Source organism: Chlorocebus sabaeus, chromosome 25 (genome assembly GCF_047675955.1).
Source record: "Chlorocebus sabaeus isolate Y175 chromosome 25, mChlSab1.0.hap1, whole genome shotgun sequence".
Lineage (NCBI taxonomy): Eukaryota > Metazoa > Chordata > Mammalia > Primates > Cercopithecidae > Chlorocebus > Chlorocebus sabaeus.
Window position 1 is genome coordinate 63,149,045 of NC_132928.1, and position 25,280 is coordinate 63,174,324.

Consider the following 25,280-nt stretch of genomic DNA (forward strand, 5'->3'; position numbering starts at 1 on the left):
CAACTAGGTCATCCAATAGCTTTGAAGGATATCTTCTCAATTGTTGAATCTGAATCATGATCAGAGAGGAGCCAGGACATGTAGCCCACCAAACCCACACCATTCAAGTCCTAGTCCACTCATGGAAGTCCAAATGCCTGACCTAGCCACTTCTTCACTTGACTGGATTTTGCATTTATTTGCCATCCTATAACTGGGTTAAGTTATTTATATACACTCCTGCCTCATTCCTCCTATCTCTTAGGCCACAAAACTCTTACACCTGTAAAAGCCTGTCAAATGAGTTAGTTAATTGATATCCAATTAAATTGTGAATATCTCTTGTGGCTTGGGCTGTCCATAAACTTACCACCTTCAAGGTTATTCCATATACAGGGGCCACTACCTATGACGACCCCTGCCCTCTCTACTATTTCTACTTCTTAATCCCCAATCCTAAGTAAGCTAGAACTAGGAGGGTGGAAAGAGAGAAAAAGGTTGTTCCCTCTATAGGTTATTGAGGCCACTAGTCAAGCCTGAGATGGGAAGAGGGAAGGAGATGAGATAGACATCTTAAATTGTACTGGCTTGGACTTTTTAATAACTAGGAATGAGTGGAAAGCTGTGGAATTTGCCTGAGAAGTCAACAAAGAGAAGGAAAGGGAGATTAACAGAGAAAACATTTCTTTGATGTTTACATGTCATTGAATTCAAACTGTTCGATAAACATGTAACGTTTGAGCAAGGATATTTTACGTCTTATTAAGCCCTAAGAGGTGTCTGGTTCTAATTTTTTTGCTCTTTTTAGAATATGCAGACACTAGATGTTCCACATCATCTTCTGTGAATCCCAGTTGCTAATTCTGGAACAAAAAGGAAAAATCTCCTTCAGCATCCTGTTATGCTCATCTCCCAAGTGACACTTGACCCCCTTTATAAAAACCTGTAAGTCTCTATCCAGACTTCTGTATTTCTTACGTCATCCCCAAACCATTCTTACCTCTTCATGGTGGTTTTCGTGTTGACAGTCCCTAATGAGACCAGCATCATTCTTAACTGGTGAATAAAAATTCAGAAACTGTCCTGGATATGGGCCCCTTGCTAATACTACCAGAAAGATTGCAGCTACCATCCTGTACTCCCCTTTCTAAGAGCTTTCTTCTTCATTTTACATTTAGCGCCTCTTGGAGAGAACAGGTGCTACAATGGGAAAACCAGCTGGCCAAAATCTGGGCAAACCACACATGCCTAGAGTTGAAGGCTCCTTCAATGAACTATGCCCCACACTCCAGAACTAGAATAGGCTCTCTCAGGGCTGTAGGCTCAAGCGTGGTCCCACCCACCCCACACCACAGCTGTGCATCCAAAATAAGAGGGAAACTCAGGCAGGAATCAAAATGAGCAGACCAGGAGAGGAAATTAAAATCCTTTAGTTGTAGTGTATTAAGTCATTGCAGCACTCAAAGGCAGCCATTCATATCATTCAGGAAGCTCTGAATAAATGTTTCAGTAATGAGACATGCAGAAAGGAGCTTGTCACCCTGTGATAGTCTCTCTGCAAAGAATTTGATTTAAGGTTGGTATCAGAGCATGAACCATGCTGAAATACAATTACAAAAGAAACAGGAATTTCATTAGTGGATTGCAAGGAACAGCTTGGAACTGAGGAGGCTGGTGAGAGCTGATAGGTGTTGGCAGGAAGAAAGAGGGGAAAAGAAGAGGTGGTGTGTGATGGGAGAAGCCACCCGTACCTCGAGTACCAAACTGGGAAGGAAGATGGCAATGTCGATTTCAGGAAAAGGAAAGGAGAAGATGACTTCCTCTTTTGGATTGATAAATGACTACTCCCTTCATATGTGCTTTTTACCTTAAAAAATGAATAAAATTAAGGTTTATTCATATTTATTTGGTAGATTTATAGTAGCTAATTAAGTAAAGTGCTTAGAAAAGTGACTAGCACATATAGTATTATAGATGGGTTTGCTATGATTTTATAAATCATGTGTATGTGTTTATGTATGTATGAGATGATGGCTCAAAATTGTTTTTAATTATAATTAACATACAATTAAAAATGTTGACACTACTGTTAAGCAATTAGTGATTTAGAGGGACAAGGGGAGAGAAAGAGGGAAAGAAGAATGGAAGAATGATAGAATGAATAAAAAGGAGAGCTCTCACTGGGACTGGGATATCTATAGGTACACAGTGTTTGCTCAGAGGAACTTCTTACTCTTCTATCTTCACTGGGCAAACCTTCTCAAATGTGATCTCTACAGAGCAGAGTTCACTTTTGGATTATTCTAATCTAAAGTAGTCAGGGAATTTCTATTCCTTTGGAAAGCATGAGTGGCAGGTGCTTTCCTTTAGGAACAGAAGACATGTTCTGAGTTTCATTTTTGTCCCCTTATCTCAGGTGGTGGCTGTAGGGGACAGTTAAACCAAAGGTCCAGTCCCATCAGGATGAGTGTTATCTTTCAACACACAATTCTTCAGTAGATCTCTGATGGAATCTCAGAACTAAATAGGATTTCAGGTGCTGGCCAAGATGGAGTAAGCCTACCACAGTTCATCTCTCCCACTGATTACAGTAAAAAAAACTCTAGAACACAATCGAAAAACAACTACACAAGGACTCTGAAAAGTAGACATTAGCATCCAGATAGGGTTGGGAAGTCAAAACTTGAAGAACAACCAGTAAAGGATTGGGGAAGCTTTTTGGATATTTGCCCTTTATTGTCATTCAGCTTTGACTTCAGTGTACTGCCCCCTTTACCCAGTAATTTTGTAACTGGGTAGCAATGATGAAAAGCAAAAACAGTAAGAGAAAACAAAACATCACAATGTGTGGGATGTGTCTAGAGCAGTGCTCAAAGTGGAATTTAAAGCGTTAAATATTTATATAGAAAAAGAAGGTCTTAAATTATATAAGTATATACTTTAAGAAACCACAGGCTGGGCATGGTGGCTCACACCTGTAACTCCAGCACTTTGGGAGGCTGACATGGGCAGATCATGAGGTCAGGAGCTCGAGACCATCCTGGCTAACACGGTGAAGCCCTGTCTCTACTAAAATATACAAAAAATTAGCCAGACGTGGTGGTGGGTGCCTGTAATCCCAGGGAGGTGCCTGTACTCAGAGGCTGAGGTAGGAGAATGGCATAAACCCGGGAGGCGGAGCTTGCTGTGAGCCGAGATCGCACCACTGCACTCCAGCCTGGGCGACAGAGTGAGACTCTGTCTCAAAAAAAAAGAAACCACAAAGAAGAACAACTTGAACCCAAAGCAAGTAACAGAAAGAAAATAATAAAGATTAAAGCAGAAATCAGGCTGGGCATGATGGCTCAGGCCTGTCATCCTAGCGCTTTGGGAGGCTGAGGTGGGTAGATCGCCTGAGGTCAGGAGTTTAAGACTAGCCTGGCCAACATGGTGAAACTCCATCTCTGCAAAAATACAAAAATTAGCTGGACATGGTGGTGGGCACCTGTAATCCCAGCTACTCAGGAGGCTTAAGCAGGAGAATTGCTTGAACCCAGGAGGTGGAGGTTTCAGTGAGCTGTGATCGCACCATTGCACTCTAGCCTGGGTGACAAGAGTGAAATTCCATTAAAGAAAAAAAAAAAGACAGAAAAGGGCAGAATTCAATGAGAGAAGCTTGAATCAATGAAACCAAATACTAGTTTTCTAAAAAGATCAATACAATGAATAAACTTTTAGCGACATTGACCAAGAAAAAGGAGAAAACACAAATTACCAATATCAGGAGTGAAAGTGGAGAGGACATCACTACAGATTCCACGTACACCAGAAACATAATAAGACCACAGGGGGATTCTGGCAAGATGGCCAAATAGGAACAGCTCTGCTCTGCAGCTTCCAGCAAGACCAATGCAAAAGGCAGGTGATTTCTGCATTTCCAACTAAAGTATTTGGTTTATCTCACTGGGACTGGTTAGACAGTGGGTACAGCCCATGGAGGGCAAGCAGAAGCAGGGTGGGGCATCACCTCACCTGAAAAGCGCGAGGAGTTGGGAAACTCCCTCTACTAGCCAAGGGAAGCCGTGGGGGACTGTGCTGTGAGGGACGGTACTATCTGGCCCAGATACTAAGTTTTTCCCACAGTTTTTGCAACCCACAGACCAGGAGATTCACTCAGGTGCCTACACCACCAGGGCCCTGAGTTTCAAGCACAAAACTAGGCGGCCGTTTGAGCAGACACCAAGCTAGCTACAGGAGGTTTTTTTTTTTTTTTTTTTTTTTTTTTCCATACCCCAGTGGTACCTGGAACCTCAGTGAGACAGAACCATTCACTCCCCTGGAAAGGAGGCTGAAGCCAGGGAGCCAAGTGGTCTTCCTCAGGGGGTTCCACCCCAACAGAGCCCAGCAAGCTAAGATCCACTGACTTGAAATTCTAACTGCCAGCACAGCAGTCTGAAGTTGACCCGGGACATTTGAGCTTGGTGGGGGAAAGGGCCATTGCTGACACTTGAGTAGGCTATTTCCCCCCACAGTGTAAACAAAGCCATCAGAAAGTTCACACTGGGCAGAGCCCACCACAGCTCAGCAAAGCCACTGTAGGCAGACTGCCTCTCTAGATTCCTCCTGTCTGGGCAGGGCATTTCTGAAAGAAAGGCAGAAGCCCCAGTCAGGGGCTTATAGATAAAACTCCCATCTCCCTGGGACAGAGCACCTAGGGGAAGGGGTGGCTGTGTGCACAGCTTCAGCAGATTTAAATGTTCCTGCCTGCCGGCTCTGAAGAGAGCAGCGGATCCCCCAGCACAGTGATCGAGCTCTGCTAACAGACAGACTATCTCCTCAAGTGAGTCCCTGATCTCCATGCCTCCTGACTGGGAGATACCTCCCAGCAGGGGTCAAGAGACACCTCATACAGGAGAGCTCCAGCTGGCATCTGGCAGGTGCTGCTCTGGGATGAAGCTTCCAGAGGAAGGAGCAGGCAGCAATCTTTGCTGTTCTGCAGCCTCTGCTGGTGATAACCAGGAAAACTGGGTCTGGAGTGGACCTCCAGCAAACTCCAGCAGACAATTTGAAGAGGGTCCTGACTGTTAGAAGGAAAACAAACAGAAAGCAATAGCATAAACATCAACAAAAAGGACACTCATGCAAAAACCCCATCCAAAGGTCCTCAGCATTAAAGACCAAAGGTAGATAAATTCATGAAGATTACGAAAAACCAGTCCAAAAAGGCTGAAAATTCCAAAAACCAGAACACCTCTTCTCCCTCAAAGGATCACAACTCCTCACCAGCAAGAGAACAAAACTGGACTGAGAATGAGTTTGATGAATTGACAGAAGTAGGCTTCAGAAGATGGGTAATAACAAACTCCTCTGAGTTAAAGGAGCATGTTCTAACCCAATTCAAGGAATCTAAGAACCTTGATAAAAAGATAGAGGAACTGCTAACTATAATAACCAGTTTAGAGAAGAACATAAATGACCTGAAGGAGCTGAAAAAGCACAAGAACTTCGTGAAGCAAATAAAAGTATCAATAGCTGAATCGATCAAACTGAAGAAAGGATATCAAGGATTGAAGATCAACTTAGTGAAATAAAGTGTGAAGACAAGATTAGAGAAAAAAGAATGAAAAGGAACGAACAAAGCCTCCAAGATAGATAAGACTATGTGAAAAGACAAAACTTATGGTTGATTGGCATACCTGAAAGTGACAGGGAGAATGGAACCAAGTTGGAAAACACACTTCAGGATATCATCCAGGAGAACATCCCAATCTAGCAAGAAAGGCTAACATTCAAATTCAGGAAATACAGAGAATACCACCAAGATACTCCTTGAGAAGAGCAACCCCAAGACACATAATCATCAAAATCACCAAAGTTGAAATGAAGAAAAAATATTAAGGACAGCCAGAGAGAAAGTTCAGGTTACCCACAAAGAGAAGCCCATCAGACTAACAGCAGATCTATTTGCAGAAACTCTACAAGCCAGAAGAGAGTGGGGGCCAATATTCAACATTTGTAAAGAATTTTCAACCCAAAATTTCATATCCAGCCAAACTAAGCTCATAAATAAAGGAGAAATAAAATCCTTTATAGACAAGCAAGTGCTGAGAGATTTTGTCACCACCAGGCCTGCTTTATAAGAGCTACTGAAGGAGGCACTAAATATGGAAAGGAAAACCCAGTAACAACCACTGCAAAAACATACCAAATTGTACAGACCATCGACACTATGAAGAAACTACATAAACTAATGGGCAAAATAGCCAGCTAACATCATAATGACAGGATCAAATTCACACATAACAATATTAACCTTAAATGTAAACAGGCTAAATGCCCCCAGTTAAAAGACAAAGACTGGCAAATTGGATAAAGAGTCAAGACTCATTGGTGTGCTGTATTCAGGAGACCCATCTCACATACAAAGACACACACAGGCTCAAAATAAAGGGATGAAGGAAGATTTACCAAGCAAATGGAAAGCAAAAAAAGCAGGGGTTGCAATCCTAGTCTCTGATAAAACAAACTTTAAACCAACAAAGATCAAAAAAGACAAAGAAGGACATTACATAATGCTAAAGGGATCAATGCAACGAAAAGAGCTAACTATTCTAAATATATATGCACTCAATACAGGAGCACCCAGATTCATAAAGCAAGTTGTTAGGGACCTACAAAGAGACTTAGACTCCCACACAATAATAGTGGAAGACTTTAACACTCCACTGCCAATATTAGACAGATCAATGAGACAGAAAATTAACAAGGATATTCAGGACTTGAACTCAACTCTGGACCAAGCAGACCTAATAGACAGAACTCTCCACCCCAAATCAACAGAATATACATTCTTCTTAGCACCACATCACTCTTATTCTGAAACTGACACCACATAACTGGAAGTAAAACACTCCTCAGCAAATGCAAAAGCATGGATATCATAACAGTGTCTCAGATCACAGTGCGATCAAATTAGCACTCAGGATTAAGAAACTCACTCAAAACTGCAAAACTACATGGCAACTGAAGAGCCTGCTCCTGAATGACTACTGGGTAAATAATGAAATTAAGGCAGAAATAAATAAGTTATTTGAAACCAAGGAGTACAAAGACACAACGTACCAGAATCTCTGGGACACAACTAAAGCAGTGTTTAGAGGGAAATTTGTAGCACTAAATGCCCACATGCGAAACCAGGAAAGATGTAAAACTGACACCCTAACATCACAATTAGAAGAACTAGAGAAGCAAGAAAAAAGAAATTCAAACACTTGCAGAAGAGAAGAAATAACTAGGATCAGAGCAGAACTGAAGGAGATAAGACACAAAAAACCCTCCAAAAATCAATGTATCCAGGAGCTGTTTTTTTGAAAAGATTAATAAAATAGACCACTAGCCAGACAAATAAAGAAGAAAGAGAGAATCAAATAGATAGCATAAAAAAATGCCACAGCATTGACCGGGCGCAATGACTCACGTCTGTAATCCCAGCACTTTGGGAGGCTGAGTCGGTGAATCATGAGGTCGGGAGTTTGAGACCAGCCTGGCCAACATGGTGAAACCTCAGTCTATTAAAAATACAAAAAATTAGCTGGGCGTGGTGGTGGGCACCTGCAATACCAGCTATTCAGGAGGCTGAGTCAGGAGAATTTCTTGAACCGGGGAGGCAGAGGTTGCAGTGAACCGAGATCACGCCACTGCACTTCAGCCCAGGCAACAGTGCAAGACTCCATCTCAAAAAGAAAAAAAAAATGATAAAGGGGATATCACTACTCTTCCCACAGAAATACAAACTACCATCAGAAAATACTATAAACACTTTTACACAAATAAACTAAAAAATCTAGAAGAAATGGATAAATTCCTGGGCACATACACTCTCTCAAGACTAAACCAGGAAGAAGTTGAATACCTGAGTATACCAACAACAAGTTCTGAAATTGAAGCAGTAAATAATAGCCTACCAACTAAAAAAATAGCCCAGGACCAGATGGATTCACAGACAAATTCTACCAGAGGTACAAAGAGGAGCTGGTACCATTCCTTCCGAAACTATTCCAAACAACACAAAAACAGGGACTCCTCCCTAACTCATTTTGTGAGGCCAGTATCGTCCTGATACCAAAACCTGGCAGAGACACAACAAAAAAAAGAAAATTTCAGGCCAATATCCCTCATGAACATTGATTTGAAGATCCTCAATAAAATACCAGGAAACCAAATACAGCAACATATCAAAAAGTATCTACCACAATCAAGTCAGCTTCATCCCTGGGATGCAAGACTAGTTCAACATATACAAATCAATAAATGTAATCCATCACATAAACAGAACCAATGACTAAAACCACATGATTATCTCAATAGATGCAGAAAAGGTCTTTGATATAATTCAACACCCCTTCATACTAAAAACTGTCAATAAACTAGATATTGATTTAACATATCTCAAAATAATAAGAACTATTTATGGCAAATGCAGAGCCAATATCATACGGAATGTGCAAAAACAGGAAATATTATCTTTGAAAACCGGCACATGATAAAGATGCCCTCTCTCACCACTCCTATTCTACATAGTATTGGAAGTTCTGGCTAGGGCAATCAGGCAAGAGAAAGAAATAAAGCATATTCAAATAGGAAGAGAGGAAGTCAAATTGTCTCTCTTTGCAGATGACATAATTGTATATTTAGAAAACCCCATTTTCTCAGCCGAAAATCTCCTTAAGCTGATAAGCAACTTCAGCAAAGTCTCATGATTCAAAATCAGTGTGCAAAAATCACAACCATTCCTATACACCAATAATAGACAAACAGAGAGTCAAATTGTGAGTGAGCTCCCATTCACAGTTGCTGTCAAGAGAATAAAATACCTAGGAATACAACTTACAAGGGATGTGAAGGACCTCTTCAAGGAGCACTACAAACCACTGCTCAAGGAAATAAGAGAAGACACAAACAAATGGAAAAATATTCCATGCTCATGAATAGGAAGAATCAATATTGTGAAAATGTCCATACTGCCCAAAGTAATTTATAGATTCAATGCTATCCCCATCTAGCTACCATTGACTTTCTTCACAGAATGAGAAAAAAACTACTTTAAATTTCACATAGAACCAAAAAAGAGCCCAGACAGGCAGGACAATCTAAGCAAAAAGAACAAACCTGGAGGCAACAAGCTACCTGACTTCAAACTATACTATAAATCTACAGTAACCAAAACAGCATGGTACTGGTACCAAAATAGATATATAGACCAACGAAACAAAACTTCAGAAATACCACCACATATCCACAATTATCTGGAGACCTCAGAAATACCACCACATATCCACAATTATCTGATATTTGACAAACCTAACAAAAACAAGCAATGGGGAAAGGATTCCCTATTTAATAATTGTTGTTGGGAAAACTGGCTAGTAGTATGCAGAAAACTGAAACTGGACCCCTTCCTTATACCTTATACAAAAACTAACTCCAGATGGATTAAAGACTTAAATGTAAGACCTAAAACCATAAAAACTCTAGAAGAAAACCTAGGCAATACCATTCAGGACATAGGCATGGGCAAAGACTTCATGACTAAAACACCAAAAGCAATGGCAACAAAAGCCACAATTGACAAATAGGATCTAATTAAACTAAAGAGCTTCTGCACAGCAAAAGAAACTATCATCAGAGTGAACAAGCAACCTTCAGAATGGTAGAAAATTTTTGCAAGCTATCCATCTAACAAAGGGCTAATATTCAGAATCTACAAGAAACTTAAATAAATTTACAAGAAAAAAACAACCCCATCAAAAAGTGGGCAAAGTATATGAACAGACACTTCTCAAAAGAAGACATTTATGCAGCCAAGAAACATATGAAAAAAAGCTCATCATCACTGGTCATTAGAGAACTGCAAATCAAAATCACAATGAGATACCATCTCACACCAGTTAGAAGGCAGTGTGGCGATTCCTCAAGGATGTAGAACCAGAAATACTATTTGACCCAGCAATCCCATTACTGGGTATATACTCAAAGGATTATAAATCATTCTATTATAAAGACACATGCATACATATGTTTATTACAGCACTATACATGATCACAAAGACTTGGAACCAACCCAAATGCCCATCAATGATAGACTAGATAAAGAAAATGTGGTATATATACACCACGGAATACTATGCAGCCATAAAAAAAGATAAGTTCTTGTCTTTTGCAGGGACATGGATAAAGCTGGAAACCATCATTCTCAGCAAACTAACACAGCAACAGAAAACCAAACACAGAATGTTCTCATGCATAAGTGGGAGTTGAACAATGAGAACATGTGGACACACGGAGGGGAACATCACACATTGGGACCTGTCTGGAAGTGGGGCCAAGGGGATGGCATTAGGAGAAATACCTAATGTAGATGACATTAGGAGAAATACCTAATGTAACAATACCACATATTCTGCACATGTATCCCAGAACTCAAAGTATAATAATGAATGAATTAGTTAATTTTAAAACAGAAAAGACATAACAACTTTACACCCATAATTTTCAAACCATGAATGAAATGAATCAATTATTTAGAAGGCACAAATTATCAAATTCATTCAAAAGAAATAGGTAATCTGAATAATGCTATCTTTATAAAAGACATTAACTTTGTAGTTAAAACCTTTCCAAAATCAAATGGCAAAAAAAAGAAAAAAATATATAAAACCTCCAGACTCAGATGGCTTACCTTAGTGAATTATGCCAAACATTTACAGAAGATATTATATCAATTCTATATAATCTCAGAAATGCAAAGAGGTGGGAGCACTTCCCAACTCATTTTATGTATTTTGTGTAAAATACACTCATTTCTTTTGTAAATACATAAATATATTTTTGTATTTTTTTTACAATATACCTGTGTATTTTACCAAAAAATCTGTAAAATATATTTATGTATTTTAGGATTAAGTCAAAATAGACCACAGACCTGAATGTGAAATGTAAAAATACTCCAATACTTCATTGATTTTGTTTTTCTCATTTCAGTTTTACTGATTTCTGCTTTTATCTTTATTATTTTCTTTCTGTCACTTGCTTTGGGTTCAAGTTGCTCTTTTTCTGGTTTCTTAAAGTAGATAATTGTATAATTTAAGACCCTTCCTCTTTTGTATCAGCATTATATTGACATGAAAACTAGGCAAAATACTGAAAGAAAAAACCCTACAGACTAATATACCTTATGAACCTGACACCAAAAATTCTCAACAAAATATTAACAAATCAATTCCAATTATATCTGAAAAAAATAGTGTATCATGACGAAGTGGAGTTTACTCCAACAATGCAAAGCTGGTTCAACACTAAAAAAATTATCAAGCAATGTAGTTTATAATATTAGTAGACTAAAGTAGAAAAAATCATATGGTTATCTTATTAAATGCAGAAAAAACAATTGAAAAAAATTATCAGTCATTTATAGTAAAAATCTGGGTAAATTAGGAATGGAAGGGAACTTCCTAAACTTAGTAAATAAAATCTATAAAAAATAGCTACAATGAATATAGTGTATAATGATGAAAGAATGAATGCTTACTCCCTAAGAGTAGGAATAAGAAAAGAATGTATAACTCTTAAAAACTCCTATTCAACATCAGATTCTAAGTCCTAGCCAATGCAATATGGCAAGAAAAGAAAGAAAGTCAGCTGGGCGCCGTGGCTCACGCCTGTAATCCCAGCACTTTGGGAGGCTGAGGAGGGCGGATCACAAGGTCAGGAGATAGAGACCATCCTGACTAATACAGTGAAACCCCGTCTTTACTAAAAATACAAAAAATTAGCCGGGCATGGTAGTGGGTGCCTGTAGTGCCAGCTACTCCAGTGGCTGAGGCAGGAGAATGGTGTGAACCTTGGAGGAGGAGCTTGCAGTGAGCCGAGATCTTGTCACTGTACTCCAGCCTGGGTGACAGAGCAAGACTCCGTCTCAAAAAAAAAAAAAAAGAAAGAAAGAAAGTCTTACAGATTGAAAAGGAAGAACTAAAACCGCCCCTATTTACAGATCACATAATTATATACACATAAAATCCCAAAGGACATACAAATATACTCCAAGAAGTAATTAATGACATCAGCAAGATCACATGCTATAAGGCCAACACAAAAAATTTAAAAATTATATATTAACAAATAAAAATATATTAACAAAAAACATGTGGAAACTGAAATTAAAAACACAATACCATTTATAATCACACCAAAGAAAATGAAATCTTTAGGTATAAACCAGATGACATGTACAGCCTCTGTGTGCTAAAAATTATAAAATGCTGATGAAAAAAATCAAAGACCTAAAAAATTGGAGAGACTTATTGTCTTGAATTGGAAGACTCAATATAGTAAAAATATCAGTTATCTCCAAACTGATTTATAAGTTCAATGCAATTTCTAGAGATTGGAGTGAAGGTAAGAAAACTATTCCTTCTTCACAATCTGATTGTATACATAGACCATCTCAAAGAACTTACAAAAGAATCATGAAAGTAATTAGTGCATTTGCCAATGTCACAGGACATAAGGCCACGATGTAAAAATCAACTGACAAAAATGTTATCAATATTTTTATTTTCTAGGAATGAGCAATTCGAAATCTAATTTTTTAGAGCAAAAGAGTCCTGTTTACAACAGTACCAAAATAAATGAAATGCATAAGTATAAATGGAACAAAATATGTTCAGGGAAACTGCACAGGAAATATATGTGAAAACTATAAAATACTGATGAAAGAAATTGAAGAAAGACCTAAATAAACAGAAAGATAAAAGGCAGGAAGTAGTAAGTGACTATTTTCATGAATGAGGAAACATTATTGTTGAGATGTTTTATTGAATCTATAGATCAAAATTTATCTATGGATTCAATAAAATCCTAATTAAAGTCCCAGTAGGAGTTTATAAAAATCAGCAAGGTGATTCCAAAATTTACAGGGAAAGGCAAAGTAACTAGAAGAGCCAAAACAATTTTGGGGGTTGGGGGAAGAACAAAGTTGGAGTACTCACATTACTTTACTTCAAGATTTATTATAAAGCAAAAATAATTAAAACAATGTCCTAATGACTGAATCAATGAAACAGAATAGAAAGTCCAAAAATGAAAACACACAAATATGGTCAACTGAATTTTGACAAAAGTGTGTGGACATATCATTGGAGAAAGCATAATATTTCAATTAGTAGTTCTGGAACTTATGCAAAGAAGGAGGAAGAGGAGGAAGGGGAAGAAGAGGAGGGGAGGAGGAAGAGGAGGGGAGGGGTTGCTGCTCACACATTGCATAAAGATTAAGTCAAAATAGATCATAGACCTCAATGTGAAATATAAAGCTATAAGACTTTTAAAAGAAAACATGAAAAAATGTCTCTGTGATCTTATAATAATTAGGCAAAGAATCTTAGATATGACAAAAAAGCATGATCCATAAAACAAAAAAATGATAAATTGGACTTTCTCAAAATTTTAAAAAACTTTGCTCTGTAAAGTACACTCTTAAGAAAATCATTTAAAAACGTAAGCCACAAAATGGGAGAAAATATTTGCAAATCACATCTCTGACAAAGAACTTGTGTCCAATATATATGCACAGCTCTCAAACTAAATAGCAAGAAAACAAGCAACCCAGTTGGAAAAAAATAAGGAGCAAAAGATCTAAATAGGCACGTCACTAAAGAAGATATATGTATGGCAAATAAACACAAGAAAAGATGTTGAGTGTCATTAATCATTAGAGAAATGCAAATAGAAACCACACTAAGATACCAGTGCATATCTATTAGAACAAGTAAAATAAAACAAATTGAAAATGCCAAGTGCTAGCAAGGGTGTGGAGCAATTGAAACTCTCAAATGTTGCTGGTGGGAGTGAAAAATGATACAGCCATATTGAAAAAGAGTTTATTATAAAATTCCACATATATTTACCATATGACCCAGACATTCCACTCCTACTCCAGGAAAAATATAACCTTATATTCACAAAAATATCTGTGTGTGAATGTTTACAGCTGCTTTATTCATAATTGACAAAAACTGGAATCAACCTAATCTTCAACAAGCGAATACATAAACAATTGGTATGTCCATACATGGAATACTACTCAGCAATAGAAAGGAATGTACTACTGGGACATGTAATAACATGGATAAATCCCAAATGCATTATGCTAAGTGAAACAAACCAGACCAGAAGGCTATGTACTGGAGGTTCAATTCATGACATTCTCGGGGAGACAAGGCAATAGGACCATGAGGGAGGGGTTGACGGTAGAAGAACGCCATGAAAAAATTTTAGGAAAAGCTACACAACTCTATGCATTTGTCAAAACCCATACAGAACTATACAATAAAAAGTGAATTTTACTTTATGTAAATTTAAAAATAAATTGGAGAAAAAAGCATTATCTTGTGGACTAGCCCAGCTTGCTTGTCCTCTCGCACAGCAGATGAGGAAGCTGAGGCCATCAAGGGCACAAGACTTACTCAAGGTCACACGAAAGCCAGACTGTAATCTCAGATTCCCAAAATGCTTCTTGTTTGTTTGTTTTGTTTTGCTTTGCTTCTGTCTTTTGGCTATAGGAGCCGTCATCATAACACTTCATGAAATCCTATCTTATTCAGAATGAATTTCTCCCTCCCTTATACCTCCTATAGCCTTTGCTCCCCTCTTTCTTCCACTTATTATCACTTCCTGCCTTTTATCAGGGATTTTTTTTCTTAGTTTGCCTCCCTTCCTCCACGGGGTGCATTAAAGCGGAAGAAGGCACAAAGGGGAGACATGGTGCGGGCTTGGGGGCGGGGTAGGGGGTGGCAGTACCCAGCAATGCCATGTTTCTATTTCCACCAGTAACAATTTACACTAGATTCTTTCCACACTAAAATAGAAATGACCTGGGGAGAGCCCAGTGGTGAGTTCAAAGATGGTACTACTGATAGCCTTTTCCAGTTGCTTCTGGAATTCATCGATTCAACAAATACTTATTGGGCACCAACTGGGCAGTTTGCTCAATGCTGTGGGAATAATGATAGACAGAAAGACAGGCACAATGCCTCCCACAACCTACTGGGGAATATTTAATCTCATGCCCTCAGCAGAGATCAATAGAATAAACTCTAGCTTAGAAAAGTACAGGTGAAAGAGAATGTTTTCTTAAAAAATTAGCCAACATCACAGCTCTCTTTGGAGGTTAATTTACTTAACAAAACTATTACACATAAACCTGGCTGTTTCATGACCCTTTTCTTTCTAAATTGACTCTGAGACCTAGGGAGGTGCTGTTCCTTCCTTAACTGGTCTCCTAAGGGTGCTCCAGAACCAGATGGGTCTGCCTCAACCATTCTGAGTCCCTACACAGACACGGGGACAGACCAGCTAAACCATATGCTGACTTATTTTCATTCTTTACCACCCAACCAAGTGATACTCCAAGGATATAGTGGGAGCTGCAGCTACCTTAAAGAAAAGCTCTGAGCCAGGATGCTACTCAGACTCAAGTCAGGATCTGTGGGAGGTGAGATAGGAGGGTCAACCAGACCTTGACTCATATCCTTGCCACCACTTACCTCCTCAGTGCCTGGGTCCACTTCCTTAAACTCCCTGCAACCTTAAATTTCTTTCTCTAAGATAGAGATTTAAAAGGAGTGGGCGGCGGGGGAAATCTTTCTTTCATGGGGATGTGGGAAAGTTAATTGAGCTTAACATCAAGCAGAATTGCAGAACATGTAATATGTACTTGGTAAGCGTTAGATTTCTCCCTCACACTCCCTGCTGTTTAGATGTGGAAGAGCTACCCTTCTCCAAGGTCAAATGGGTCCTGGTCTTCCTTGAGGGGAGGTAGGCCTTGCAGCTCCAAAATTTCTCTTCAATTGGACAGGTTTAGATGGAAACCTACAAATCCCATTTTCACCATTGCAAACCCCATCCCTCCCCAAATCTCTTTTCATCCCAGGTCAAGCCTCACTGTCCTGCCCTCCTGGGAGACCTAACTATTATAGCCAATTATTCACACATGACTCCATGGGCCAGCATGGGTGTTGTATGCATGTTGAGACTTTCCACCCACCTGGAGACGGCTCCAGGCCTGGGGGTGGGCACCACCTTCCAAATTGCATCAAGTTGTATGGTCTCTAGTAGAACACTTTGCCCACTGGTTCAGTTAGCCTCCAAGAAAATGGAAGCCTAGGCCATCAAAACTCTTAGAACTACATGTGTGGTGCTGTATTCACTGCTCCTTGAATAAATAAGGCATAGGCCCTGAAGAGTTGTCCCCATCTTTTTCCCCAGCCTTAATTGGATCTGATTAAACCTTCTTTATGTTCCCACAGGCTTCCTCTGGGCATATGTCTATCAGTACACTTAACTCTCTAGATCTGGATCTGTTTACCCATCAGTATCTCACCCAGCAGAATGTGAACCCTTTCATGGCTTAAATGGCATCTTACTCATCCTTACACACCTAGTTGCCAGCACAGTGCATCTCACAGATACCCAATAAATGTTCATTGAATAAATGGAAAAAGTTCCCTTAAAGGAATGAAAAGAGCCTCCTATAAGCATGCTGTCTGAACATTTTCCTTCTGAGCATGCAGGCCTAGCATTTCCTCATGGCGTCATAGATGGATGAGGTTCCTGAATAATTCCACGGGATAAACTGGCTGCCTTCTGGGTCTTTTTCTTAAATGCAGACTGCTATCAAGACTGCTAATACCATTTCCCTGGGTGTACCACAGAGGATGCCAAACTTTATTAGTTTAAGGTGTTTGCTTCATGTAACAACTTGCTTTTTAATGAGCTTGTTTATCTCACCATCTTGGATGTTAAAACTGTTGAGAGGAAAATGTGCTGATTGACTGTTACCAAGCAAAGACCAGAATCTCCAGGGAGAGCATCAAATGCATGCTATGTGCTAACAATTATTCAATAACTGTGCTCTTTTCAAACAACAAAAGAAAAGAGAGGAAAGGAAGAAAGGTGAAGAATGGTTTTCAGGTGAGCAATAGAAAAATAGTAAGTAGGAAAGTTGCTCACATTTCCTTCTCTGAGCTCCTAGCACGGTCCATGAACTAAATCAATTATTTCAAATTCTGCATTGCAGGTTGAGCCCAGGGCCCTACTGGGCTGCAAGCTCACCTGTGAGCCACCCACTTTACAGGAAAAAAATAAATTCTGAATATGCAGGCAAGGAGGAAGGCTGAACAGTCCATCCTTATCAATGTTTCCATTTTTAATTTCAGTTTTCACTATTGCACTCTGCTAACTGAAACACTATATTGCACTTCCCTCAGAGAATGGTTTCTGTGCTGATAATTCTCTATTTGCTAACTTCCCCTTCCCCCATTCCCCACCCTTCTCTGGCCCTGCTTCCACTGGCCTACGCTGCTTTCCTTCTGGATTTTATTGGAATTGGCCAACAGTCAGCAGCAGGTCAGAGGGTGGAGGAGAGAGAGGTATTCCTCTCCCATCCCACCCTGCTTCAGCATCAAGTCCCCAGGCAGGAGCTGCACGCTTCCAGAGCTACTGCACCCCCCAGGCCGTTCCACTCCCAGCGAAGTCTGACTGAGTTCCAGTAATACTACATCTTTCCCTTGCCCCTGGGGTCTTGGGGAAGTAACTGGCTTCCACTGTAGCTAATGGTGCCTCAATGGTATCTTGTCTGTTACTTTAACCCTGTCTTCATCTCTGTAACCAGTCCTTTCATTCAAGTTTCTTAATTTGAGCCATTTGAGATGACTACCTATATGGCCTACTATTTAATATCTCAATTCAAAAGACGTGGCCCACTAGTTGTTCTGTCATATCATATCCCTCTGCTTTGCAAAGTGCTTCCAGTTCCACCAACACATTTGATCCCCTCAATAATTCTGTGAGGTAGGCAGGGCAGCTTGTTATCCCCATTGTACATACAAGAAAATTGAGACTCAGAAGCTAGGGCACTTCTTCAAATTCACAGAGGAAGCGACTTCTTCCAAGAAAAACAAATATTGGAAAAATAACATATCAATGTACTTACCAAAGGAGAGTATACTTTGGAAAGCAAAGTGTATGTCTACAGATGCAGTGGCTTGTAAGAATGTCTAAAATAATGACCTAATTGTTTTCCAGCTGTGTCTTCAAAGCAAGACCATCAGCTGTGGGATGGGGGCAAAAATTACAGAGAAATGAAAAAAGTGTACCGTCGTCATCTCAGAGAGTGGAAGAGGGAATTTTTTCATTTAGAAAGATGTGATTGGGTTGTCTGGCCAATGTAAAGTATTCTTTTGAAATTTGTGGTAAAAAATTTAAAGATATCCCAAGCAATAAGTTGTATATTTTCTTTCCCTTTCTTCCTTTTTCTTCATTTCTTTCTTGCCTCCTTTCTTACTCCTTTCTCTCCCTCCCTCTCTCCCTCCCTCCCTTCCTTCCTTCCTTCCTTCCTTCCTCTCTCTTTCTTTTCCAGTGTAGGCATCAAGTAAATGGACTATTGAAACTTTGCCAGCTGTTTACTATAGGGGGTGGGGAGAAAAGTTAAGAATTTTTATGAAGGAGCAGCTATGATACTAGAATATGGAATCCAGGTGAAAGTGAACTGATGGATGATAAGATGAGGGTAAGGACAGTGGAAAAACTAGTAGGGCCGATGGGTTAGTTATCTTAATGGGATAGGAGGTAACACTTGAGTAAATTAGTTGAAAGGATTGACTTTGTGCTTGAAATCAAGATTCTGAATGGCCTTGTTATCCCCAATGTCTCATTCTTGTTTTTATTCTGAGCGTTCAGCCAGTGCTCGGCATATAGCCAGCAGCACCAGAAAGAAGTATGCAAAAGTAGGTGAATTCTCAGAGTCTCGGGAGAAACTGACAGGTGAAAGGCAAAAGATATTTTGCCTCTACTGCTTATTTATTTAATAAGCACATCACCAACCTGCCCTTCTTTCCTCCATGCCTCTCTTCTCTCCCTCCCCCACCCCTCTCTCTCACACATACTATCCTCAAGCAACACTGATTTGTTCCCTATTTCCTTAATTTTCCCATTTCCGGTGCCTTGTCTGAACCCTCCTCCTTCCCCTTTCTCCCTAGCTGTGCCTCCTGCAATGTCCCCTATCATCTCCTCAGAAAAACTTTTCTGAAGTGCTTTAGTCAAAATATCACTCATTTACTCTCATACCCACTGCATATCATTGATGCTATTGTCATGGCACTTTCTTCATTTTACCTTAATGACTGATATTAGTTGTCTTTGCCACTTGACCATAAGCTCCTTGGAGTGCATTTTCTAGTCTGATTCAGTTTTGTGTGCCCCACTGTCTAGCACATTGCCAAAACTCCATAAACCTTTGTTGACTAAGTAAATGAATACAGTTCTACAAATGGAAGGTACCGTCTAATCAAATGATAAATCAACCATGTTCAGACTCTGGGGGAAGGAAACGATAAAACTAATAAGTAGTGAGCTTTTCTTGAACTCGGAGTATCAAAGTAAATTTCGGTATTCATCAGCAGAGCTAAAAATTAAAATTACTGACTCAAAGAATAAACCTATTAGGTGAGCATTTCCACAGTGACACAGCAGAAGAAATCCTGGCACTCTGCTCCTACGTATTTCTCCAGCTGCTTCTGGATCTTCCGCTACAATGAATCTAGTAAAGTTTGCCCAATGCATTAAAATTGAAAAGAATAATCGTAATCCCAGATAACATGTGTATAATGTTATTATGTGTTGCCCCACTTCATTCTCACAATGCTGTGAAATTTTATTTGTAACATCCATTTTTATAAGCAAACAAACTGAGGCACAAAGAAATTATATATTTGTCTAAATAGCCAAACTATAATCTCAGTTCCAAATCTCATGTCCTTTTGATTTTCTATTATTTCTTAATAACCCCCTGACTTTCCAGAAGAGTGGATATTATTCTAAATCTCTCACCAGAGCATAGGGAAATGGGGGCCCTAAAGAAATTGCCAGACACAAACCCATGGAATTCTTGTCTCTTAACTCTTGCCTCTTGTCTCATAACCCAGAGCATCCTCAGCTAAAGACGCACTCCTCTGTGTAGTAAGAACATGGGGATTGCCTCTGTCTTTTTGTTCTGTATCCTCTATTCTTCATTAATAAAAGGACCCATATCTTGGGTTATAGGATGATTCATTAAAAATGAACCCATTTGGGGGAACCATCACTTCCAAGGAGAAAGTGGCTCCCTCTCTCAGAAAGATGGCCACATAAAAAAGGGCCCTAGAAAAGAGTCACCGTAAGGTCAGAGGTGAGGAGAATATCCCAGTTTCTAAGTTTGGGGGGCCATGGGGGTGAGAGCTTTACTTATGGGCCTAACATGGGTCAGGAGCAGAGACTTAGACAGAAAAAGATTGAGAGTGGAAGTAGAGTCTTAAAAAGTGCTGTAGTGATTTAAAAAGAAAAGGTGCATGATGAATGGCTGGTGAGAAGAAGAAAAAGAAAGTAGAAAGATGTAAAAAATTAATGTGCAGGAGGTAGACACCTGAATATGAAGAAATGAGACCAAGAAATTTACCCAACATCTGTTTCAATTCTCACATTGACAAAATCAGATGAGACTATCTTTCTCTGCCTCAGGGGTTATTTACAGGATCCCACAAAATCACAGGGTGATCTCGACGTACCAGGCAGCCAACAATGGACTTGGGGCCACTAGTAGACATCTGTGCCTACCACTGATTGATTTGAGGCACTCTTTCTCAAACCAAGAACCCAAAAATATTCTTGGGAGTCTGGTTCTACAATAAATTTTTAATTTTGTATTTACATTTTGATGGCAACCTTAAAAATATCAATCCAAGCATTTTTCTAAACCATCTGATGACCTGGTCTTGCCACTTGGTCTCTGGCCCACAGGTAGGTTTCCGTGTACTGGCTTTACTGCTTCCTCTTCTTTTCCCTGACCTCTCAACAGGACAGTGACCCCACCCTTACTCTGTTGATAGCTCTGACTCCGCATACTCATTTATTAGTGATCTCATCCAATCTCACGGCTTTAAAGCTTGTATAAGCTGATATCTCCCAAACACTTAACCATGGCCCACGCTGCTCACCTGAATGTCAGCCTAACTGCCTGCTCTTCACCTCCACCTGGATGTCCAACAGGGTGACCATATGTCTTGGTTGGACTGGGATGGTCCTAGATGACTCCTGTTGTTCCAGCATGATTACTAGTGTTTTCCCTTTTCTGCTCTACACTAACAAGTGTCCTAGTTTGGACAATAAATTATATGATCACCCCACCAATAAGCTTCTCAAATTTAACGTGTCCAAAACTGAACACCTAACCTCTACAATCTTCCCTGCCCACTTGTCTTCCTATGTCAATTCTTGGCAGCTCCTTTAATCTAGTTGCTCAAGTCAAGACCCTCAGAGTCATGCTTAGCTCCTCTCTTCCTCTCACACTCCACATTCAAGACAAAGGGAAATCCTGTTGGATCTACCTTCCATAACATATGAGAAACTGACCATTAGCTCTAATTCTGTTGCTGCCATTTTGGTTGGAACTGCTATCCTCTTTCCCCTGCATCATCGTCTCCCCATGATCTTTAATCCAGCCTCCTCATTCCACAGCTTGAGCTCAATGCAAAAACCAGAATGATACTACCACAGTGTAAGTCAGATCATGCTATGCCTTGACTCAAGTCCTCCAGTGAGGTCTTCTTTATCTCAGAGTAAAAGCCAGAGATTTTATAATAGCCCATGTGGGCTCATGAGATCAGGCTCCCTGTGACCTCTCTTGATTACTCTCTCCATCACCTACTGCCATCCAACCCCACCGGCCTCTCCCATGAACTCACAGCCCTGGCACTGCCTCTTCCCTCTCTCTGCAGCCTATTCCTTACCTTGTTCGGGTCTTTGCTCAAATGTAACTTTCTCAATGAGGCCTAATTGCACCACAGTTTAAAATTGCAGCACCCACCCATACCCCAACCCCTGACTCCCAAATCTCCCTATCTTGTCTATTTTTTCTTCATAACACTTAGTAACGTATAACACACTATATTAATTTTACTGTTGATTGACTCTCTCCCACATTACAATGCAAGCTCCACAAAAACAGGGGTATTTTTGTCTGTTTTGCTCAGCAATGCAGCCCAGGTACCTAGAACAGTATCTGGAATATAGTAGCTGCCCAGTAAATAATTTTTTTAATGAATTCATTTTGGTGTCAATAAAACTATTTAATTTGTCGCTGACTAAGAAGAAAATAACTTAGGGGGATGTGCTATATAAATGATGTATTTTTATCGAGTGAGAAGCAATGATGTCACAGGGTAAATATTTCACACTGATGTGAATTTCAAAAAGTGGTGATAGACATGAGTCATTGTATGGCAACTCAAAAGAATCTTCCCCTTAGTACTCAGTACCTTATTCACATCTAGAGGCTCAATTTAATTTCACAAACTAATGCACATTTGAATTTCATTGTATTTTAGTTTCATTTAGATTTACTGTATACATTTGTTCTACTTTTATAATTGCATGGGAATTCATAAGCATAATGAATTTATAGATGGTTTCATTAAGTTAAAACACCACACAAAACAATTTCAGTGAGTCCTGTGGATCCACATAAACTTTTTATCTTTACAAAAGATGCATGCAGTACTAAAGTTTTTAAAACAGTGCATATTTGGACTTTCTTTGGTTGTATGTATCACAGTGACCTCAACCTCCCATCTGTCCAGATGTGAAGCAGATTGGACTCATTGGTCATTCTATCTTCCAGGTCAGCCAAGCTCGTTACCACTCTAATCTCCTGCGGTTCAATGATTTGCATCATTAGTCCCTTAAACATAATTAAGTGCCCACCCTGTGTTAGGCAGTGACCTAGGTACTGAGTATGCAACCAGAAAGATGGCAGGTGTCTGCTCCTTTGGGCAGTTTTAACACCATCCACACCACAGTCTGGTACCTTATGTGGGAATAGCATTCTGTAGTTTACAAAGTGCCCCAAGGTACACTCACCCCCTGAGGCAGGAGTGTCAGATGTGAAAGCTGACACTCTCCAAGATTAACTGACTTTTTCAAGATCACATAGCTAATAATATCAGAACCCAGAGTTCAAGTCCCAATTTTTAACCCTTTGCTCTTTAAAGTATAGCTTTTGCCTTCTACAACCACAACATCTTTGTCTTCATTTCACTTCCTTATTCGCGTCCCTGCTTCCCACCAAGTTTTCACAGGATTTCTGATACCCTTCTGCTTCTGAGTGGGATGATCACAAAACAAGAATAATGTTTCTTATCTTTTGTGGTCCCCTTCCTTTACCTGAGGTCTAAGTATGCAAGGGCAAACATCAAGTCTGCAGTGTCATGCAGCCAGGATCATCAGTAATATTGTGCTGTCAAATCCAGAGGGCTCAGTGCTCCCAGGTCATGCAAATATAGTCGTGCTTATGTGTTTGGGAAAATCACTTTAATGGAACAGGGGGAATAAATTCTGTGTTCCTTTAGTTTCTCATAGCATCACCTGGCAGATGGAACCAAGACTGCATTCTTGGTGCATTATTCAATCTGCGGTACAAGGTCTGCTATAAATGCCTATCTGTCATCTGGACACAGAGTGTCACACAGCACCCTCAGGACATCCCACCAGATATGTTTCTTCCCAGCTTTGGCTAGTGCCAGCACTGAACCCCAGCAAAGCTTTGCAGGGGCCAGGGAACACAATTTCACTGGAACTTAATGCTGCAGTGTCTGCAGTTGTAGCAGGCATGCTTTCAAGCAGGCAGCTAAACCTTGTCCTGTTTCCACAACTCAAAATGTTCAAAATGTCTGGATGGAATGTCTCCCCCTTCTATCAGTGTATCTGTCAAAAACAGCTAAAATTTGACACTTCACACACATCATCTTTGGACGGGTTTTCTTTTTTCCTGAATAATACTTTGCATCCAGATAGCAATTTTCTCCCAGAGCTTTCACAGACAAGTTCTTATGCTATCCCAATTTACTAGATGAGAAAATGGGTGAGCAGGGAAGAGAGAGCTTTGCCTGATAATAATACTCTGAGTTGGGGGTGGAATTTCCCAAGAACTATGGTGTGAGCAAAACACTTCCATAAGAAATCCAACTCTCAGGGCAGAGGGCACAGGCCGTGGGGCTATGCACCATTAGGTTTATAAGAATTACTAGAAATAACATTCAATTTCTTGGCAGCATTGGTTGGCACATAGCAAATACCCAATAAAAATGCTGTAACACTCATTATCTCACTTTAACCTCATAAACATTCTGTGTGGAAAGTGGAACAGGTATGATTATTCCCAATTTGTACAGAAAACCTTGAGGAGCCAATGATGTGTCAACATTATACAACTCAGGCCAGAACAAAGGTTTCTAACTACACACCAAGGTCCTTAGAATTTGAAATCAGCTTGGAATCCTAACTCCATCACTTACTAGCTGTTCCATTTGGTCAAGGGTTTCTATAGTAGTAAATGGTAATAATAATACTGTTTGGGGAGGTTTAGCAATTATTAGGGATAATTTATATGAAGGATTTAGCATAATGCCTGGCTCAAAATAGATGACTAATACAACTCATATTTTATGCTAAACCACCTCCAGATATAATCTTTCTTATTAAAAAGCCCCCTATTTTCAGGCAGGGGAAATGAAGTGTGCAGACACTTGTAAATAGAACACATCCAGTGGAACTCACAAACAACATCAGCACCCTCTGACTGGGGAGGCTAGGGGCAATGGAAAGGTGGGCATGAGATCCAGGCACAGCCAGGCTTGGGTCAAATGGGACATCCTTGGGCAACTCACCTTTAGTGCCCCTTCGAGCCGCCATCTATCCATACTGCAATCTCTCTGTGACCGCGGGCCTTTCAGTAGCCCACACTGCACCTGGGTTTTACTTTAGTTTCTCTTGCATCTTATTCACAGTTTACTTAACTATCGACAGGTGTCTTCTTTGCTCAGTCTGATTATCCACAGGCTGACATCCCAGTGAGCTGATGAAATTAATGAAACTAGTGGTCTCCAAGATTCATTCTAGTGGGAAGCGATTCAGTAGGAGTTGCGCTGGTGTTGGGCCTATAGAGATAGTGGAGATACTGTTGTTGGCCTTGAAAACCTCACATTTCAGATGGGAGAAAGTCAATATTCCAGAATAACTTCTTATTGCAGGTAACTGGGATTGATAAATCCTTACAAAAGAGATTATTTGCAGCCACTTCTAATGGCTGCTGTTAATGAGTTCAGATTCTGTTCTATATATTCCACACACAATAACTAATTTGATTCTGACAACAACCCTGGAATTATTACTCCTATTTT